We start from the raw sequence: 18,818 nt of genomic DNA, 5'->3' as shown, positions 1-18,818 counted from the left end.
GTCCTGAGAGAATGAAGGGCTCAGGTGCAGAGGACGGAACAGAGATCACTGCAGCAGAGCGATGCCCTGCCTTTATTAGTTTTGGAAATGGGCCAAGGTTGTGTGCAGTGAACTAAGAGGGATGAGACATACCTGAGGTCAGCCAGGCAGAAGGATCACGTGCATCACATGTCTCAGCTGGGCACTCTGTGAAAGTGTGGGAGATGTGCCAGCGGCACCCATGTTGAGGTGGGCCTTCCTTCCCAGAAAGAAACAAAGCCAAATTAGAGGCAGTTGGCATTTTGTGTGAGACAAATTTGAATGAATGAATGAATGAATGAATGAATGGCTCAAGCAAGCAAGCAGTGAGAAAGTAATACACAATTATAAGAAATAAGGAATCCTTCCTTAAACATTTGTCTTTATCCTCCTGACAGTAGAGTGTCTCCCTCTCTCAGAAGTACTTACTGTATGTCCAATCCTGTCCTCGGCATCATGGACTGAAAAAAGAGAAGGAGAAAAGGAAGGGGGCTGGGGGGAAGGCACTGATGAAAGAAAAGATGGGGGGGCGCCTGGGTGGCTCAGTCGGTTAGGCGTCCGACTTCAGCTCAGGTCACGATCTCGCGGTCCGTGAGTTCGAGCCCCTCGTCGGGCTCTGGGCTGATGGCTCAGAGCCTGGAGCCTGTTTTCGATTCTGTGTCTCCCTCTCTCTCTGCCCCTCCCCTGTTCATGCTCTGTCTCTCTCTGTCTCAAAAATAAATAAAACGTTAAAAAAAATTTTTTTTTGAAAAAAAGAAAAGATGGGGAAGAAAAACTGAAGGGGAAAGTATAACTGGGGGAAGGGAGGAAAAGACATCAGGCAAAAATAATGGCAATTCATATTTACCATTAGTCTACCACGTGTCCGTTTCTGTACTGAATACTGTGGTCTAGATATGAACACTTATGACAACACTGTGAGGTTAGGTAATATTTTCTACATCACGGATGAGGACAAGAAAGTTTGAAGAGGTGATGTAACATGCCTAAGCCACCCATCTTATGAGACATAGAGCCTAGATTAGAAATGATAGCTGTCTGAAAGTATGTGCCTTTGGGGTTTTTCGTTCTTCCAGTGAGTGGAAAGACAGAAATGAGAGATAAGGCAAAAACAGAACCAACTGCTAAAAATCAGAGAGTAATTCATTATTCAAGACAATAAGTTTAGTCTGAGGAATTCAGTGCTCATCGCCTGAGAAATGAGAATGAAAGAATTTTTTAGAAGAAGCCACACTGACTCCAGTGAATCATGTGGAAGATGGATGGGTGGGATCCAGTCTTTTGAATGGAAACCTGGAAATGAGTGAAAAGGCTCTTTTCAAAAGTCTAGAATAGTATTGCCACATCTTGCCACAACAAGGCAAATGGAACAGGACTAGTCCTCCCAAAGGTAAATGGAGTTATACTAGCCCTCCCACTAAAGCAACTGTAACACTTGAGAAAACAGAGAAAGAGTAACTATTTCAGTTACTGAATTCAAGACAGAGCAGAAATGAAAAGGCAACCTACCATGGGAGAAAATGTTGCAAGCCACACATCTGATAAAGGGTTAATATCCAAAATATAAAAGGAACTCATACAAGTCAATAAAAAAATAATAATCCAATTAAAAAGTGGGTAAATAACCTGAGTAGACATTTTTCCAAAGAAGATGTTCAAATGGCCAACCGTCACATGGACAGGTGCTCAACATCACTAATCATCAGGGAAATGCAAATCAAAGCCATGAGATATCCCCTCACACCTGCTAGAATCACTATTATCAAAAAGACAAGAGGTAACAAGTGCTAGTGACGATGTGGGGAAAAGAGGACCTTTGTGCACCGTTGGTGGGAATGTAAATCGGTACAGCCATTACGGAAAACAAATGATTCAGCAATTCCACCTCTAGATATACACCTGAAAGAAATGAAATCACTATGTCGAAGAGCTAACTGCATTTCCTTCCATGGTCATTGCAGCATTATTTACAGTATCCATGAAACAACCTAAGTGCTCCTCAACAGATAAGTGAAAAAAGGAACACTCAAAGAAAAGCCTATGCCTGGCCAAAGGATTGGAGAAAGGGTAGCCTAACAACAGAAACCGTCTTGGCAATACTCCGCCTACTCCAGCCTAACACCAATGGGAAAATCTCACTCTTCCTTTCCCCATGGTTTCACCAGGCTTTCACCCCCTACCCATGGTGTTCACCCCCTCTCTACAGAAGCAGTGCTCAAGCTTCCTCACCAGGTGATGTTGGTGGGGACACATGGGGAGGTAATCTTTCATCTCCTGAATGGCAGAAGCAGGCGTGGCTGTGATTCCCTTGTGGAGTAGCGTCCGCTAAGCTCAGGGGGCAGCTGAGCTTCTATCTCCATCCACCATCAACAGAGACTGAGTAGCGTAGTGTAAGTCAGGGCTAGTGTAAGTACTTTCACATTTGCCCCACCCTGCTTTGCCAGGATAGTAGCAGCAGGATCCAAAGGGGAGGGTAAATATATACGAGTGCCCAGCCTTCAAGCTAGATCTCAGCAGAGGATTTCCTGCTAAGAAGAAGAAAGAGGAGAAGGCGGAGGAGGAAGAGGAGGAGGAGGAGGAGGAGGAGGAGAATAACTCAGAGTCTCAGAATATTATATCCAAAACTTTCAGAACATAGTTTTTTAAAACTCATTCTTGCCAAGAAACAGGAAGATAACAACATGAATGGCAGAATAAAACAGTGAGTAGACACCAATACCAAGATGAATCAGATGTTGGGATTTTCTGATAAGAATTTTAAAGCATCCATCATACAATATTTCAAGAAGCAATTAATAATCATTTTGAAACAAATAAAAAGGAAATTTGGCACACACACAAAAATAGAAACTATAAGAAAACATCTGGATAGGGCGCCTGGTGGCTCGGTCCAGGAAGCGTCTGACTTCGGCTCAGGTCATGATCTCGTAGTTTGTGAGTTCGAGCCCCGAGTTGAGCTCTGTGCTGACAGCTCAGAGCCTGGATCCTGCTTTGGATTCTGTGTCTCCCTCTCTCTCTGCCCCTCCCCTGCTCATGCGCTCTCTCGCTCTCTCTCTCTCTCTCTCAAAAATAAATTTTAAAACATTAAAAAAGAAAAGAAAAAACCTGGATAGTAGACAAGAAAAATATAATTACTGAAGTTTTAAGAATTTACTGGAGGCATTCAATGGTAGAGTGGAGATGACAAATGACATAATTGGTGAACTTAGGGAAAGGTCAATAGAATTTACCCAATCTGAGCAACAGAGGGAAATAGATTGGAAAAAAAAAAATGAACAAAGTCTCAGGCACCTGTGGGACAATAACTAAAATCCGTATCATCTAAGTCCCAGATGAGAGGAGAGAGAGAATGAGACTGAGAAATGTATGTGAAGAAATAATGGCTGAAATACTCCCAAATTTGGGAAAAAGCATCAACCTACAGATTTAAGAAGCCAAGAAAATCCCCAATAGGATAAACCTAACGGAATCAATGCCTAGTCACATTACAATCAAACTTCTGAAAACTGAATACTAAAAAAAAAATTTTTTTAAACAGCTAAAGATTAACTTCCTTTGGTAGACCGTAGATTTGAACGATAAATGATTTTTCATCTGAAACTGTGGAGAACAGAAGCAGGTGATGTAACATTTCTCATGTACTGAAAGAAACGCAATGTCAACCATGTATTCTGTATTGGACAAAAATATTCTTCAGGAGTGGAGAGGAAATAAAGGAATTCTCAGACACAGGGAAACTAAGAGAACTTGTAGACAGCAAGCCAACCCTGAAAGAGTAGCTAAACAGAAGGGAAATGATAAGAGAAGAAGGCTTGAAAGTTTAGAAAGGAAAAAAAAGAACACTAAAATGGGTAAACATAGAGGTAAATATAATAGACCACTCTAATTCTCATTAGTTTCTTATCATATTTGATGGTTGTAACAAAACGTATGATGTCATTTGACATAGTGCTCAATGCATATAGAGAAAATAATTAAGACAATTATATTTTTTCAAGGTGAGAAGACTAAAGAAACCTAAATGGAAGTAAGATCACTGCACTTCACTTGAAACGGTAAGATGTTTATGCCAGCCGTTTGTGATAAGTTATATATGTATATATACATATGAAATATGAAATACATTCATGAAATTCATATACATATGAACATGAAATATACATATGAAATATGTATATTTCAATCACTGTGAAAACTGTATGAAGCAATATGCTAAAAAAAGAAAAAAACACTAGGGGCGCCTGGGTGGCTCAGTTGGTTGAGCATCCAACTTCGGCTCGGGTCATATCTCGCGGTCTGTGAGTTCGAGCCCCGCATCGGGCTCTGTGCTGACAGCCTGGAGCCTGCTTTGGATTCTGTGTCTCCCTCTCTCTCTGCCCCTCATGCTTATGCTCTGTCTCTCTCTCTCTCTCTGTCAAAAATAAATAAACATTAAAAAAAATTTTTTTTAAAGAAAAAACACTATAAGCAAAACTAGATCAATCCTAAACATCGTTGAAATAACACACAGGTAGTTTAGAAAAGAGAAAGCGTGGAAACAAACAGAAAACAAATAGCAAAAACTGGAACACTTAAGCCCCAATATATCAATAATTACCATAAATGTAAAAGGTCTAGACTGACACTAGTAAAAAGGGTGGAGTCAAGAATGCTGAAATTTCACCTCTCCATAAAAGCAATGAGAACACAGGCAAAATGGTCAGAATCAACTTTGTTAGAACTCTGAAAATTAACCGAAGGCTTGTTAACTGCCTCAGAGCACTTATTTAAGAAAAAAGGCGGACACAGTGAGACAGTTTTCTAGCATTTTCCTTTACCCCAGTAGCATCTCCCACTCCCAAACTCGGAGTCTTGAAAGTGATAGCCTGCATTCTTAGTTCTGGAAAGAACAGAACCGACCTGATTCACAAAGAACTGTCATTATTTGATCTGTCTGGTGGCTCCCTGGAAAACTGGTTTGAAAGACTTGACTTTATTTCACTTGACTCAGAACTGACTGCTAAAGACCCGACTAGGGGCCATTTGTCAAAAAAAAAAAAAAAATTACAGGCATATATTTTAGTCAGAGCTGCCTGAGGAGATAAATAACAGTTGAGGGAAAAAATAGATTAATCAAACAGCTTCGGAGGAAAGGCTGGAGAGTGAGATGTCCATATGGGCTTTGAAAAACTCTGACGCATTCACACATGCAAAGAAACAAGGAAGTATGACTCATACATGGGAAAAAACAATCAATAACAAGTGTTCTAGGGGAAGCCCATACATTGAATCTTGTAGACAAAGGCTTTAAATAAGCTATTTTATTTAAATAAGTCCAAACAAGGAAAGACACCATGTCTAAAGAACTAAAGAAGACAAAAATAAATAAAGAAGACAGAAGACACCCATGTCTATGTACTACCTAAAGTGATCTACAGATACAATGCAATCTTTATCCAAGTTCCAGCAGTTAAAAAAAAAAAGAAATATGCATTCTAAATTTCATATGGAATCTTAAGAAACCCTGAACCACCAAAAATAATCTCAAAAAAGAGCAAAGTTGGAAGCCTCATACTTTCTGATTTTAGAACTTGCTACAGAGCTACAAAGCAGTGCATTACTAACATCACAGACTTATAGACCAATTGAACAGAATAGAAAGCCCAGAAAGGTATCCTCATGTGTATGCTCGGGTAATTTTTGACAAGGGTGTCAAGACTGTTCAATGGCGGAAAGAATCGTTTTCTCAATAAATGGTGTGGGGAAAACTGGATATCGATATGCAAAACAGAAAAATTAAGTTAGCCCTACCTTTTACATATGCAAAAATTCAAAACTGATGAAATACCTAAGTATAGGAACTAGAACTACGAAATTCTTGGAAGAAAACAGGGAGAAAGCTTCGTGACATTGGAATGTGCGATGATTGTTTTTGGATATGACAGCAAAAGCACAGATAACGATAGAAAAGTAGGTATGTTGGACTTGATCAAAATGCAAAACTTTTGTGCATCGAATTATTATTAAAAATTGAAAAGCTAACCCATGAAGTGAGAGAAAATATTTGCAAATCATGTATCTGGTAAGGATACTAATAAGGCATAGAGTAGTAATATCCGGATTATCTATAGAACTCCTACAACTCAACAGATCCCTGATTTAAAAATGGGCAAAGAGTGGGGCACCTGGCTGGCTTAGTTGGTTGAGCATCCGACTTCAGCTCAGGTCATGATCTCTCGGTTTGTGAGTTCGAGCCCCCTGTCGGGCTCTGTGCTGACAGCTCAGAGCCTGGAGCCTGCTTCAGATTCTGTGTCTCCCCGTCTCTCGGCCCCTCCCATGCTCATGCTTTGTTTGTCTCTCTTTGTCTCTCAATAATAAATAATCGTTAAAACATTTTTTTTAATAAAAAAATAAAAATAAAAATGCGCAGAGAACTTGAATGGACATTTTTCCAAAGAAGATATACAAATGACCAAGAGCACACGAAAAGAGGCTCAAAATCACAAATCAGTAGGGAGATACAAATCAAACCCACAATAAGCTATCACTTCATACCCATTAGGGTGGTTTTATTTTTATTACTTTTTTTTTTCAACTTTTGAAACAAAAGCATTTAATCTCAAACGGTGGCCCTGTCTGTGTAGAGACACGCCTGTCCACATAACAGAAGTTGGATGGTGTGCGACTACATTCACTCTGAAAGCTCTGTGATGACACGTGGCGATGGTGATGTCCTCATTGTGATGAAATGATGAAATGATGTTTTTTCCCAGCGGCCCATCTCTGAGCTGAGTAGTTCAAATCTGATAGCGAGCGAGTTTTCAGATCTGTACTTAGTGTCTTCAAAGATGGGCAATCTGAATTGTTGCTCTGGTGATATGTTCATGAAGATCTTCTAATGCTGTCTGCTACGAACTGGATAGTTAACTCTCCCTCAAACAATTTTTTCTCATCATTTAAAATTTCCTCTCTTCAACTGGCCATACAGAGTTATAAATATGTTTTCTAGTTTTGTTTCATTCCTCGATTTCTATTTTTGGTTGCTCTACCAAGCTAGCAGCCTTGATTTTTTTTTCCCCCTCCATTTAGAAAAATGGACTACATCCTATTGTATCCTGCAGCCCTTACTTGTCACCACTAGGTATTCCTAGGGGAAAACATACAACCATGTCTATTTTTTTAAACATAATTTATCGTCAAGTTGGCTAACATACAGCGTATACAGTGTGCTCTTGGTTTTGGGGGTAGATTCCATGATTCATTGCTTATATACAACACCCAGTGCTCATCCCAACAAGTGCCCTCCTCAATGCCCATCACCCATTTTCCCCTCTCCCCCACCCCCTCAGGATTTCATTTTTAAAAAATGAAAATAACAAATGTTGGCAATGATAAGATTGGAACTTTATACACTGCTGACGGGAATGTAAAATGGTGCAGTCCTATGGAAAACAATATGGTGACTCCTCAGAAAGTTAAGCATAGCATTACCATATGATCCAGCAATTCCAATATACTTAAAAGAAAAAAAAAGCATGGATCCAAACAGATGTTTGTACACTCATGTTCATAGCAGTATTATTCACAACAGCCAAAAGGTGGGATAAACAAAAGGTTATGTATACATACAATGGCATATTATTCAGTCTTAAAGAAGGATAGAAATTCTGACACATGCTACAACATGAATGAATCTTGAAGATATTATGGTTAGTGAATTAAGCCAGTCACAAGAGGACAAATATTGTATGCTCCCACTTACATACTAGAGTAGTCAAACTCATAGAGACAAAAAGCAAAGTGATTACTTTTACTTTCAGGGGGTGGGGAGGTGGGGAGAAGGGGAGAAGGGGAGAGTGGGGAGGGGAGTTCGTGTTTAATGGGTACAGAGTTTGTCTACTGCTAATGCTATTCGAGTCAGGTGTAACTTTTTGACCTAGCTGTTCAGTGGCCAGATCCAAAATGAGAAGTGAACGTGACTGCCTTGCCGTGAATAGAAGATACTCATCCCCAGGCTGCCATAGCTAATATTTCTATTCCCAATGCTGACTTAATACAGTTCACTAATAAACCCATATGAGAGACACATGGGGAAATATAAAAGCATATTATGCAATAGTCACTCCTCACGAGATTTTAGAGGCTATGTTGTCACAAACATAACATCAGCCAAGCAGCCGCACTCATAGCTGTAAATGCGAGCTCTACGTTAGCCACCGGTCTTAAAGTGAATACCTCTACTGACAGTAAATATGTGTGTGAGGCCCGCATACTATTTGGATGAAGAAAGTCTTTCGAATATCGGCGAGAACTAAAATATCACATGGAAACGGATTGCTAGTTTATTAGAGTCACTGCGGTTGCCCCAACAATTTATGTAATTCCTTGTCGAACTTATACCAGATGAGACGAGCTATCTGAAGGAAATGAATTTGCACGAAAGTGTCTACTAAGGTTTGGACTGGGGAAATTGAAGTTTTGTTACTTCTGTCCAGGGACTCCTATTCACAGTTTCAGATATGTGCAACTCCCCCAGATTGGAAAACTGGAAATCAAGGAGAGCTAAGAAAAGCACCATAGGAATATGGGGATTACCCCATGAGATTATTCCCATACCCCAATTCTACGCATACATAGCTTTTCATGCCTTCTAACCAGCAATATCATTCAAACAAAATGAATACACTGAAAGCCTTGGAATTATACCACCCCTGTAGGAGGACCAAATCAGTAAGTGATACAAACATGTGCTGTTTGTCAGAACATTACATGCAACAGCTAAGTTACATCGAGGAAGCCCACTGAGGCCCACATTACCTAGGACCTGGTGGATAGCTGAATATTGTAGAAGTTCTGCCATCAGAAGGTAATAAATACTGTTCAGTAATAGTATATATGGTTTCTAGAACGCCAGGAGTGTTGCCATTGGTTAAAGCAGATGCTCAAATAATAAGCAAAACCTTACTGAATTTATCATCCCAATCTTTGGAATTCCTAAACATCTAGAATCCAGAAGATGAAGTCACTCTACTTCTATGGTAAATCAGAGGATCCGTAAGAACTTACAAACACCAATAACGTATCACGCTCCTTATCAGCCCCAGTTTTCCAGAGAAGTAGAATACATGAACCTTACCCTAAAGAATGCTTTGGCAAAATTATATCAAACCGTTAGTTTATGGTGATCAACAGCCTTACCTGTTTCTGTGAAAATTAAGGCTAACTCCCATTTGCAAGTATGGTATTTCTCCCTTTGAGTTAAGGTTTGGAAGTTCGATGAATTTAGAGGTTAATAAAATGGAAAGAAAACACTTCAGATAGAAAGGATTTGCTTGTTTCCCTAGGCTCATTCCGCCATCGTGTGGCCAGATGTATACACAGTCCCTTAAAAATGAGTTTATCCTGTTTATAACCTAGCGATCTTTAGTCTCCATATTTAAGGCCTCTAGGAGAACCAAATGAACTGTATTTCTTAGTATTACTGCTGCTAATATGAATCAACTTTACTTGAACATAGTGGCCTTTACCATTCTGGAAAATATTTACAGAGGGGCCAAAAGGACCAGGATCGAACTCAAAGAGCCATTAAGTACTAGTTTAGAAAGAATCAGAACCAGGACTGGAATTGCAAACTCTTATCCTATAGAAATACTCATCAACAACTTAATACGTTGGGGCAATTGTGGAAACATATCATTCAAAGGTAAACAGGATGGAATCATAGTCGACCACAGGAGTAGCAGTAGAAACAAAACTAGAATGAAATTGAGGCAGAATTTGGAATTGGACAGCTTGAAATGAAGTTCTGTGGCCACAAAATATGGCTAAAGAAACGCCCCAAGCCCTCAGCTGTAAACCCAAACAACTAGCTATTCAACAATCACAGGATACACTTGTTGGTGCTGAACTACGGGATTGTACCTGCTTATGGAAACAACTGGTATTGGGCATGGAGCCGTCTATGGAAAGATTACAGGATAATGTAAAAAGGTTGGTCATACCATAGATACGAGAGCGGAAAGTTGGGATTTGCAGACTGAAACCACTGAAAGCTGAACCAACGTAACTAATTAGACTAAAGGAGGGAAGTTTTCTCCTACACTGATGTGGAAGAAGTGTGTTCGATGGATGCCTGTCGTTCAAGGACGTGGGGACACAGAAGACAGGCGCTATAATCCAAATGTTACTGTTGATACTGAAAATGTTAGAAATGGCAGATTGGGCATATTTGTCCCCAGGATTTAGAACAAACAGCCCATTTTCTTACACTAATATTTTTATAGGTACCCTCCAATGAGCACCTCATAATCAAATTTTAATGATCAGTAATATAAAATATTGTGTCAGTTTGGAAGGATCACTTGGGAAGATGAGACTATTTCTGTGGGCAGTGATTTAACTTGTAGGAATAACTGATGGATATTGACCGGAAATATATTGGCCCATGCAAGAAAAGTGTCTACAGAAAGCTTTAGACAACTGAGCCCCACATGTTGATGGTACATTAGGTATCAGTTGGGTTAAGCTAAAAGGAGAGCTGAAGAATAACTCTCACACTGTAGAGCATTTAGAAAACCAAGCTACTAAAACTAATCAACAGTTTGATAAAGCAGAATTCTTTGTTTTTTTAATTTTTTTTTTTCAACGTTTATTTATTTTTGGGACAGAGAGAGACAGAGCATGAACGGGGGAGGAGCAGAGAGAGAGGGAGACACAGAATCGGAAACAGGCTCCAGGCTCCGAGCCATCAGCCCAGAGCCTGACGCGGGGCTCGAACTCCCGGACCGCGAGATCGTGACCTGGCTGAAGTCGGACGCTTAACCGACTGCGCCACCCAGGCGCCCCTGTTTTTTTAATTTTTAATGTTTATTTATTTCTGCGAGAGAGAGCAGGGGAGGGGAATTGAGACAGGGAGACACAGAATCCAAAGCAGACTCCAGGCTCTGAGTTGTCAGGCATCCCCGATAAAGGAGAATTCTTATGCATAGATAATCAAGAATCTGCTTCAAGGGGGCGCCTGGGCGGCTCAGTCGGTTAAGCGGCCCACTCTTGATTTCATATCAGGTCATGATCTCAGAGTTCGTGAGTTTGAACCCTGCATCGGGCACTCTGCTCACAGCGCAGAGCCTGCTTCAGATCCTGTCTCCCTCACTCTGCCCCTCCCCTGCTTGCTGTCATTCTCTCTCTCAAAAATAAATAAATGCTAAAAAATAAATAAAAATAAAAATTATTTTTAAAAAAATTTTAAAAAGACAGGGCACCTCGGTGGCTCAGTCGGTTAAGCATCTGACTTCAGCTCAGGGCATGATCTTGTGGTTCGTGACTTGAAGCCCCACATCGGGCTCACTGCGGTCAGCACAGAGTCTGCCTCAGATCCTCTGTCTCCCTCTCTCTCTGCCCCTCCCTCCCCAAAATAAATAAATATTTTTTAAAATTTTTTAAATTAAAAAAAGAATCTACCTTAACTATACATTGTTAAAATGATATTTTCAAAGGCTATTTACCTAAAACCAGTATTCTTTTAATTTTTAAAAATCATCCTATCATAATATTAATTATGGCTTTAGTATGTATACTTCTTTGGGCTTGTTGGATGTATAGAATATTAATTAACAGTTTAAAGAGAAATCAACACTACAGTGCAAATTGTATGGAGAATCTGCTACTACAAAACAGTATCAAAAGAAGAAATGAGGGGCACCTGGGTGGCTCAGTCGGTTAAGCGTCCGACTTCAGCTCAGGTCACGATCTCGCGGTCAGTGAGTTCGAGCCCCGCGTCGGGCTCTGGGCTGATGGCTCAGAGCCTGGAGCCTGCTTCCGATTCTGTGTCTCCCTCTCAATCTGCCCCTCCCCCGTTCATGCTCTGTCTCTCTCTGTCTCAAAAATAAATAAACATTAAAAAAAAAAAAAAAGAAGAAGAAATGATTGTAGGGAAACTGAGTTTAATAGACCCTTACTGGGGTATGTTGAAACATGGGACTAATCTTATGTGCCACATACGCTGTCAGGAGCAAACCCAAGAGGTAATATAAAGAATCATAAAGAATAGAACATCAAAGCAAGACTGGTTAGGAATTATAAAAAACAGGATGTGATGGTAAACTCAGTGTAAATACCAATGCAAATTGGATATCTGCTGTTTACCAAAAGTAAACCATGGTTTAGCTGAAGTATTTTTATTATTCTATTTACCCTTCTATTAGATTGTCCACAAGAAATCATTATTTTCTTAGCTGTGCCACTAAAATTTAAAATATACATGCTTGAGTTATCAAAATATAGTATAAATTAGGAAGTTTACCATTTCTTAGCGAATGTAAGAGCTTTACAACAATTTAACCCATATGTCCCCTCCCAAATTATATTTTGTTTTGGTCATGTTTTTACAGTTTAAAACCATGTGGTATAAGTGGGGCCTGGGGGCTCAGTTGGCTAAGTGTCTGACTTCAGCTCAGGTCATGATCTCACAGCTCATGGGTTTGAGCCCCGCGTTGGGCTCTGTGCTGACAGCTTAGAGCTTGGAGCCTGCTTCGGATTCTGTGTCTCCTTCCCTCTCTGCCCCTCTCCTGCTCACACTCTGTCTCTGTCTCTCTGAAAAACAAATAAACATTGAAAAAATGTTTTTTTAAAAAAAACTTGGTTTTAATATTACTGTTTTATATACCTACCGTTCATTCAGATTTACTCACAACTTTTTCAATGAACTATCTTACCAAAGTGTGTATACTACATTCAGTGAAATACACAAATAAAAAATGTACAACACAGGAATTACCCCAAGGTGAATACACTGTGTAAATCCCACTTAGGTCAAGAAATATGATATTATTTCCAACTCAGAAGCCCTGATTTTGTTCCTACCCTGTCACTGTCCACACAGCTCTCACTAAAGTTAATCACACTCCTGAATTTAATTCTGTCATAGATTCACTAATTGGATTTGCCTGCTTTTGAACTTTATATAAATGGAATCCTACATAACTAGGCTTTTGTGTCTGGTTCATCATTATGTTTGTGAGAGTCACATGGTGATAGGCCTTGGATATTTTCCAGTTCGGAGTCATTTATGAATAATACTACTATGAATACTATGATTTAAAAAATTTTTTTTAATGTTTACTTATTTTTGAGACAGAGAGAGACAAAGCATGAGTGGGGGGAGGGTCAGAGAGAGAGGGAGACACAGAATCTGAAACAGGCTCCAGGCTCTGAGCTGTCAGCACAGAGCCCGACACGGGCCTCGAACTCACAGACGGCAAGATCGTGACCCAAGCTGAAGTCGGACGCCCAACCGACTGAGCTGCCCAGGCGCCCCTGAATACTACTGTTCTTGCTCACATCTTTTTATGCCCATGTATAGGCATTTCTGTTGGAGAAATTGATAGGTCATAGATAAACATGTGATGACCTTTTCTACCTACAGTCAAATAGTTCCCAAAGTGGTTGTACCATTTTAAAACATCCCACCAATATTTGATATTGTCAGTCTTTATTAATTTTAGCCATTCTGGTGTTCATGTGTAATGGTAGCTCATTGTGGTTTTAATTTGCACTTTTTCAATAACCAGTATGATTGAGAGCCTTTTCTTATGATCATTGGTCATTTGGCTATTCTACTTTGTGAAATGTCTGTTCAAGACTTTGACCTTCTTTTCTCTTGCAGTGTGGTCTGAATTTTTCTTAATGATTTGTAAGAAATTTTTATGGAGCTTGGATACAATATCTTTGTTGGTTATATGTTTTAAAAATAGCTTCCATGACTTTTCTTTTCTCTATCTTATTGACATCTTTTTGTTCAACAAGTGTTCCTAATTTTAATGAGGTCAAATCTGTCTCTTTTCCTTTACGGTTAGTATATTCTATGTCCTGTTTAAAAATCCTTACTTATGTTTTAAAAAAAATCTTTACTTATGCTAAGATCATAGACATATTCTCTTATGTTCCTTCTAGAAAGTTAGTAAGAAGGTTTTACATTCTTATTGAGATCTATAATCCATATGGAATTGATTTAGGTGGATGTTGTGAGATTTTTTCTTTTTTTTTTTTTTAATTTTTTAACATTTATTTATTTTTGGGACAGAGAGAGACAGAGCATGAACGGGGGAGGGTCAGAGAGAGAGGGAGACACAGAATCGGAAACAGGCTCCAGGCTCTGAGCCATCAGCCCAGAGCCTGACGCGGGGCTCGAACTCACGGACCGCGAGATCGTGACCTGGCTGAAGTCGGACGCTTAACCGACTGTGCCACCCAGGCGCCCCTGTGAGATTTTTTTCAATATGGATATCCAATTGATAACACGCCATTTATTGAAAACATTATCCTTTCTCCCTTACTCTGCTGTGACATTTTTCTCAGAACTCCACTAGTCATGGATGACTAGGTCTATTTCTGGACTCTATTTTGTTTACTTAGTTCATTTATCTTTGCCTCAATGTCACATTTTCCTAATTACTGTAGCTTTATGATAAATATCAGAATTTAAATCCTACGACTTTGTTCTTCAAGATTATCTTGATTATTCTTTGCCCATTTGTGTCTGCAAATCTTTGAATCAGCTTGTCAATGCACATAAAGAGAAAACACATGGGATTTTGTTTGTGGTCACACGGAATCTACAGATCAATTTGGAGAATATTGACATCATATAGGAGGTGAGGTTTTACTCTTCTTGAATTGATCTCAATTTATTTGTTTCCCACATAGAAATCTTTTTTTTTTTAATTTTTTTTTTCTTCAACGTTTTTTATTTATTTTTGGGACAGAGAGAGACAGAGCATGAGCGGGGGAGGGGCAGAGAGAGAGGGAGACACAGAATCGGAAACAGGCTCCAGGCTCCGAGCCATCAGCCCAGAGCCTGATGCAGGGCTCGAACTCACGGACCGCGAGATCGTGACCTGGCTGAAGTCGGACGCTTAACCGACTGCGCCACCCAGGCGCCCCTCCCACGTAGAAATCTTGACTCTCTTTGGCTTTGTTCCTAGTTACTTGATGTTTTTCTATTCCATTGTAAATGTGTCTTTTCTTTTACCTGTATTCTCTTTTTTTGGCAGAATTTTATGTGTGGGCGCATTGATTTAAATAACTTTTCTCAGAAAGGGAGAAAATACCTTGAGTGGTCCTAATGACTTTTTCCCCAGCTTTATTGAGATACAATTGATGTACAACATTGTGTAAGTCTGAGGTGTAGAAGACGATGATTTGATACTCTTCCATATTGCAGAAGGATTACCACTGTAGCATTAGCTAATGCCTCCATCCTGTCACATAGTTACCCTTTTTCTGTGGGGTAACATTTAAGATCTACTCCCCTAGTAACTTTCACGTCACGTATACGATACTGTATTGTTAACTTTAGTCACCATGTTGTACATTAGATGTCCGGAACTTATTCATCTCATGACTGGGAGTTTATACCTTTGGACCACCGTCTCTCCATTTCCCCTCACCTGCCCTCAGAACCCTGGAAACCACCGTTCTACCCTTGGTTTCTACGGTATACTCTTCCTTCACTTGCCAATTGTGGTTGATCTTGTTGCAAGGAAAGTTATTAAGCTTTCCTGTTAATTCTACTAATTTACTTGTAGGTACTTCTTCATTTTCTGCAAAGGCATGGAGATAAGAATGAGCGCCTACCTCCCAGGACTGTTGTGAGGATAATAAGGATAATGATGACGATTGCTAGCAATAAATGAACACCTACTGTTTTTCAAGAGTTCTCCTCCTTCCGGGGCGCCTGGGTGGCGCAGTCGGTTAAGCGTCCGACTTCAGCCAGGTCACGATCTCGCGGTCTGTGAGTTCGAGCCCCGCGTCAGGCTCTGGGCTGATGGCTCGGAGCCTGGAGCCTGTTTCCGATTCTGTGTCTCCCTCTCTCTCTGCTCCTCCCCCGTTCATGCTCTGTCTCTCTCTGTCCCAAAAATAAATAAATGTTGAAAAAAAAAAAAAAGAGTTCTCCTCCTTCCAAAAGAACCACTTTCAAAAGTGGAATGAAACACAGGCTGTAGTGTCATATTGTCCTCAGCTTCTTGGATGTAAATGTAGTCAGAAAACCTAGAAGCTCAGGAGGATGAATTGCTGGCCCTGGTGAGTATTTATGATGGAAATGAATTTGCAAAAAAAACAAAACAAAAACAAAAACAAAAACAAGAATCCCTCCAAGGTGGAGACACCAGGATCTATTTAGATTTTTCACAAAATCTGAAGGCATTTTTGAGCGCTATTTGCTTCTGCAAACTCTTAGACAACCTGCTGTAAGAACACCATGACAGCGTGGTCCTGTTTGCCTGGACGGAATTTCTTTCTTCTTTTCTTTTTTTTTAATGTTTGTTTATTTTTGAGAGAGAGACAGAGACAGAGACAGAGGGCGAGCGGGGGGAGGGCAGAGAGAGGGAGACATAGAATCCGAGGAAGGCTCTAGGCTCCGAACTGTCCACACAGAGGACGCGGGGCTCAAACTCACGAATCATGAGATCATGACCCAAGCGGAAATCCGAGGCTTCACCCACTGAGCCCCCCAGGCACCCTGCCCAGATGCAATTTCTTAAGGAAGAGACCCTAGCTGAATATTGTCTCTCCTTTTGACCTCAGGATGGGTTCTCAGAAAAAAGTGCAGAGGATAGCTCAAGCCTCTTTGGAGGACCTGCCAGACCTGATATAAACAAGAGGAAGTTGTGGGTGAGAGCCCCACACAAGATGTGGAATCACGGTTGAGTCTGAGCCAGGAAATCTTGGACTTGGATCAAGCTCAGCAGATAAAATGCTTTAATGGTAACTTGTTCCTGTGCAATATCTGTTTGTGTGAGAAGGTGGGTAGTGAATGAGTGAATGCATGTACTTTTGGAAGTGCAGGCATGCGTACTTCAAAGGCTGTCCGAAAGACTACTTTGAAATCCAGATCAGAGATGGCCAAGTTCAATGCCTCAACTGCCCAGGACCCAGGTGCCCTTTGGTGGCCACTCTGGGTCAGGTCAAAGAACTAGTAGAAGCAGAGTTATTTTCCCGTTATGATCGCCCTCCCCTCCGGCCACCGCGGACTCGATGGCAGATGTGATGTCATGTTGCCAGCTACCTGAAATGTGGGAGCCTGGCTGCACAATGGACATCTTCCCTGGCTGCAGCTTTGCTTTCTGTATCTTGTTCAGGCTGACGCTACCATATGGGATCTCTCGACATAAGTTGACTGCAGAAAAATTAAGTTTTATGAAATGAGTACTTGCAAGCAGGCGAGGCCAGTAAAAGACTTTTGGAACAGAGGTGTGGTAAGAAGGCACTGGAAGAGATGGAAAGTAAGAAGTGACGAGAAAAGAATTAAAAAACCTGCCCGTGTTGTGAGACTCCCATGGAGAAATTAGATGGATATAACAAGAGGGCTTGCAATGTTTCTGTTGGGTTGAGTTCTTGCTCTAGAGCAGGCCCTTATGAACACTTCACTGATCCTGATTCCCCATGTCTTAACTGGTTGTAACAGTTAACACAGGCTGTGGATGTTAATGGAGATATTTGGGAAGATGAGATTGAAGACTAGTTACCTCCTACTGCACAAGATGTGAAAGTGGAATAGTTTAGCTTAGTTTTATTAAATACACAAAGTAACTTCGTAGAAGTTTTAGGGGGCCATTCATTCACTCTTCCTATGTAAAAGATATGGAAGAACAAGGTTTATATTTTCATATGGTATTACTTATTTAGGCACGTTCATACATTTTTCAGTGAGCATAATTAGGAAAATTATAAGCCGTAAGTCTCAGCAAATGAAAACTGGATATCAAACATAAATAGTACAATGTGTCCCAAACTTTGAATAGTTAAAAATTAAATTTTTATTGGGTGAAGGGGAGTGGGAGATACAGGCTTCCAGTGAATTAATAAGTCACGGCAATAAAAGGTACAGCATAAAGAATACAGTCAATGTAATAGTGTTGTATGGAGACAGATGCACTTGTGCTGAGCACGGCATAACGTCTAAACTTGTCGAATCACGGGGCGCCTGGGTGGCGCAGTCGGTTGGGCGTCCGACTTCAGCCCGGGTCACGATCTCACGGTCTGTGAGTTCGAGCCCCGCGTCGGGCTCTGGGCTGACGGCTCAGAGCCTGGAGCCTGCTTCCGATTCTGTGTCTCCCTCTCTCTCTGCCCCTCCCCCGTTCATGCTCTGTCTCTCTCTGTCCCAAAAATAAATAAACGTTGAAAAAAAAAATTTTAACTTGTCAAATCACTATGTTGTGCACCTGCAACTAACGTAACACTGTGCGTCAACTACATTCAAATAAAAATAAAGAAATAAAAATTAAACATTTGTTTTCTTCCCCAAGCGTTAGGTAATGAGATGGGGTCATGAGTTAGACATATAGACCTGCTTTGCCTCTGAGAAGCATCCCTCTAATATATTTTATGTGAGCCCCTTTGGTACTACTTAAAATGGAGGTGGGTAAGAAGCCTTATTCAAATTGTGCTGAGAACCTCATCTCATTTATTCCATGTTACATCCCTTCCAACCTAGATTTCTGCTAAATTAGTTCTCTTTGGAGGGAGCCCTTTATTCTATAACTGACTGGATGGCCTGGCTTCATTTTGAACTACTGCTTTTCGGAATAGAAATTTATAGATAATTTTAAAAAATATTTTAATATCCATAAAGACTGTGAGTCACTTCTTTATTTCTTAGTGGTGCATGGTCCCTGGTTTTGAGTCAAGTCTACAATTTAATGAGAGTGGCTCAGAAGAAGTTCAACCCCATTCGTCTTGCCTGGGAAGTAAAGCCTAGATTCAGAACAATTTGTCCCTTTGCTGTCTTTTGTTCTATATTCTCTCCCTTTAACCTCACCCTA

The 18,818-nt window shown here is 40.4% G+C and overlaps 1 pseudogene; it reads left to right on the top strand.

Moving 5' to 3' along the window:
* The first annotated feature begins 16,029 nt into the window (after positions 1-16,029).
* Positions 16,030-17,518, top strand: LOC125162698 (E3 ubiquitin-protein ligase RNF14-like; annotated as a pseudogene).
* Positions 17,519-18,818: the final 1,300 nt, after the last annotated feature.

Source organism: Prionailurus viverrinus, chromosome A3 (genome assembly GCF_022837055.1).
Source record: "Prionailurus viverrinus isolate Anna chromosome A3, UM_Priviv_1.0, whole genome shotgun sequence".
In the NCBI taxonomy this organism is placed as follows: Eukaryota; Metazoa; Chordata; class Mammalia; order Carnivora; family Felidae; genus Prionailurus; species Prionailurus viverrinus.
The sequence above is the reverse complement of the archived record's forward strand: the minus strand, read 5'-3'. Positions and strand labels throughout refer to the sequence as shown.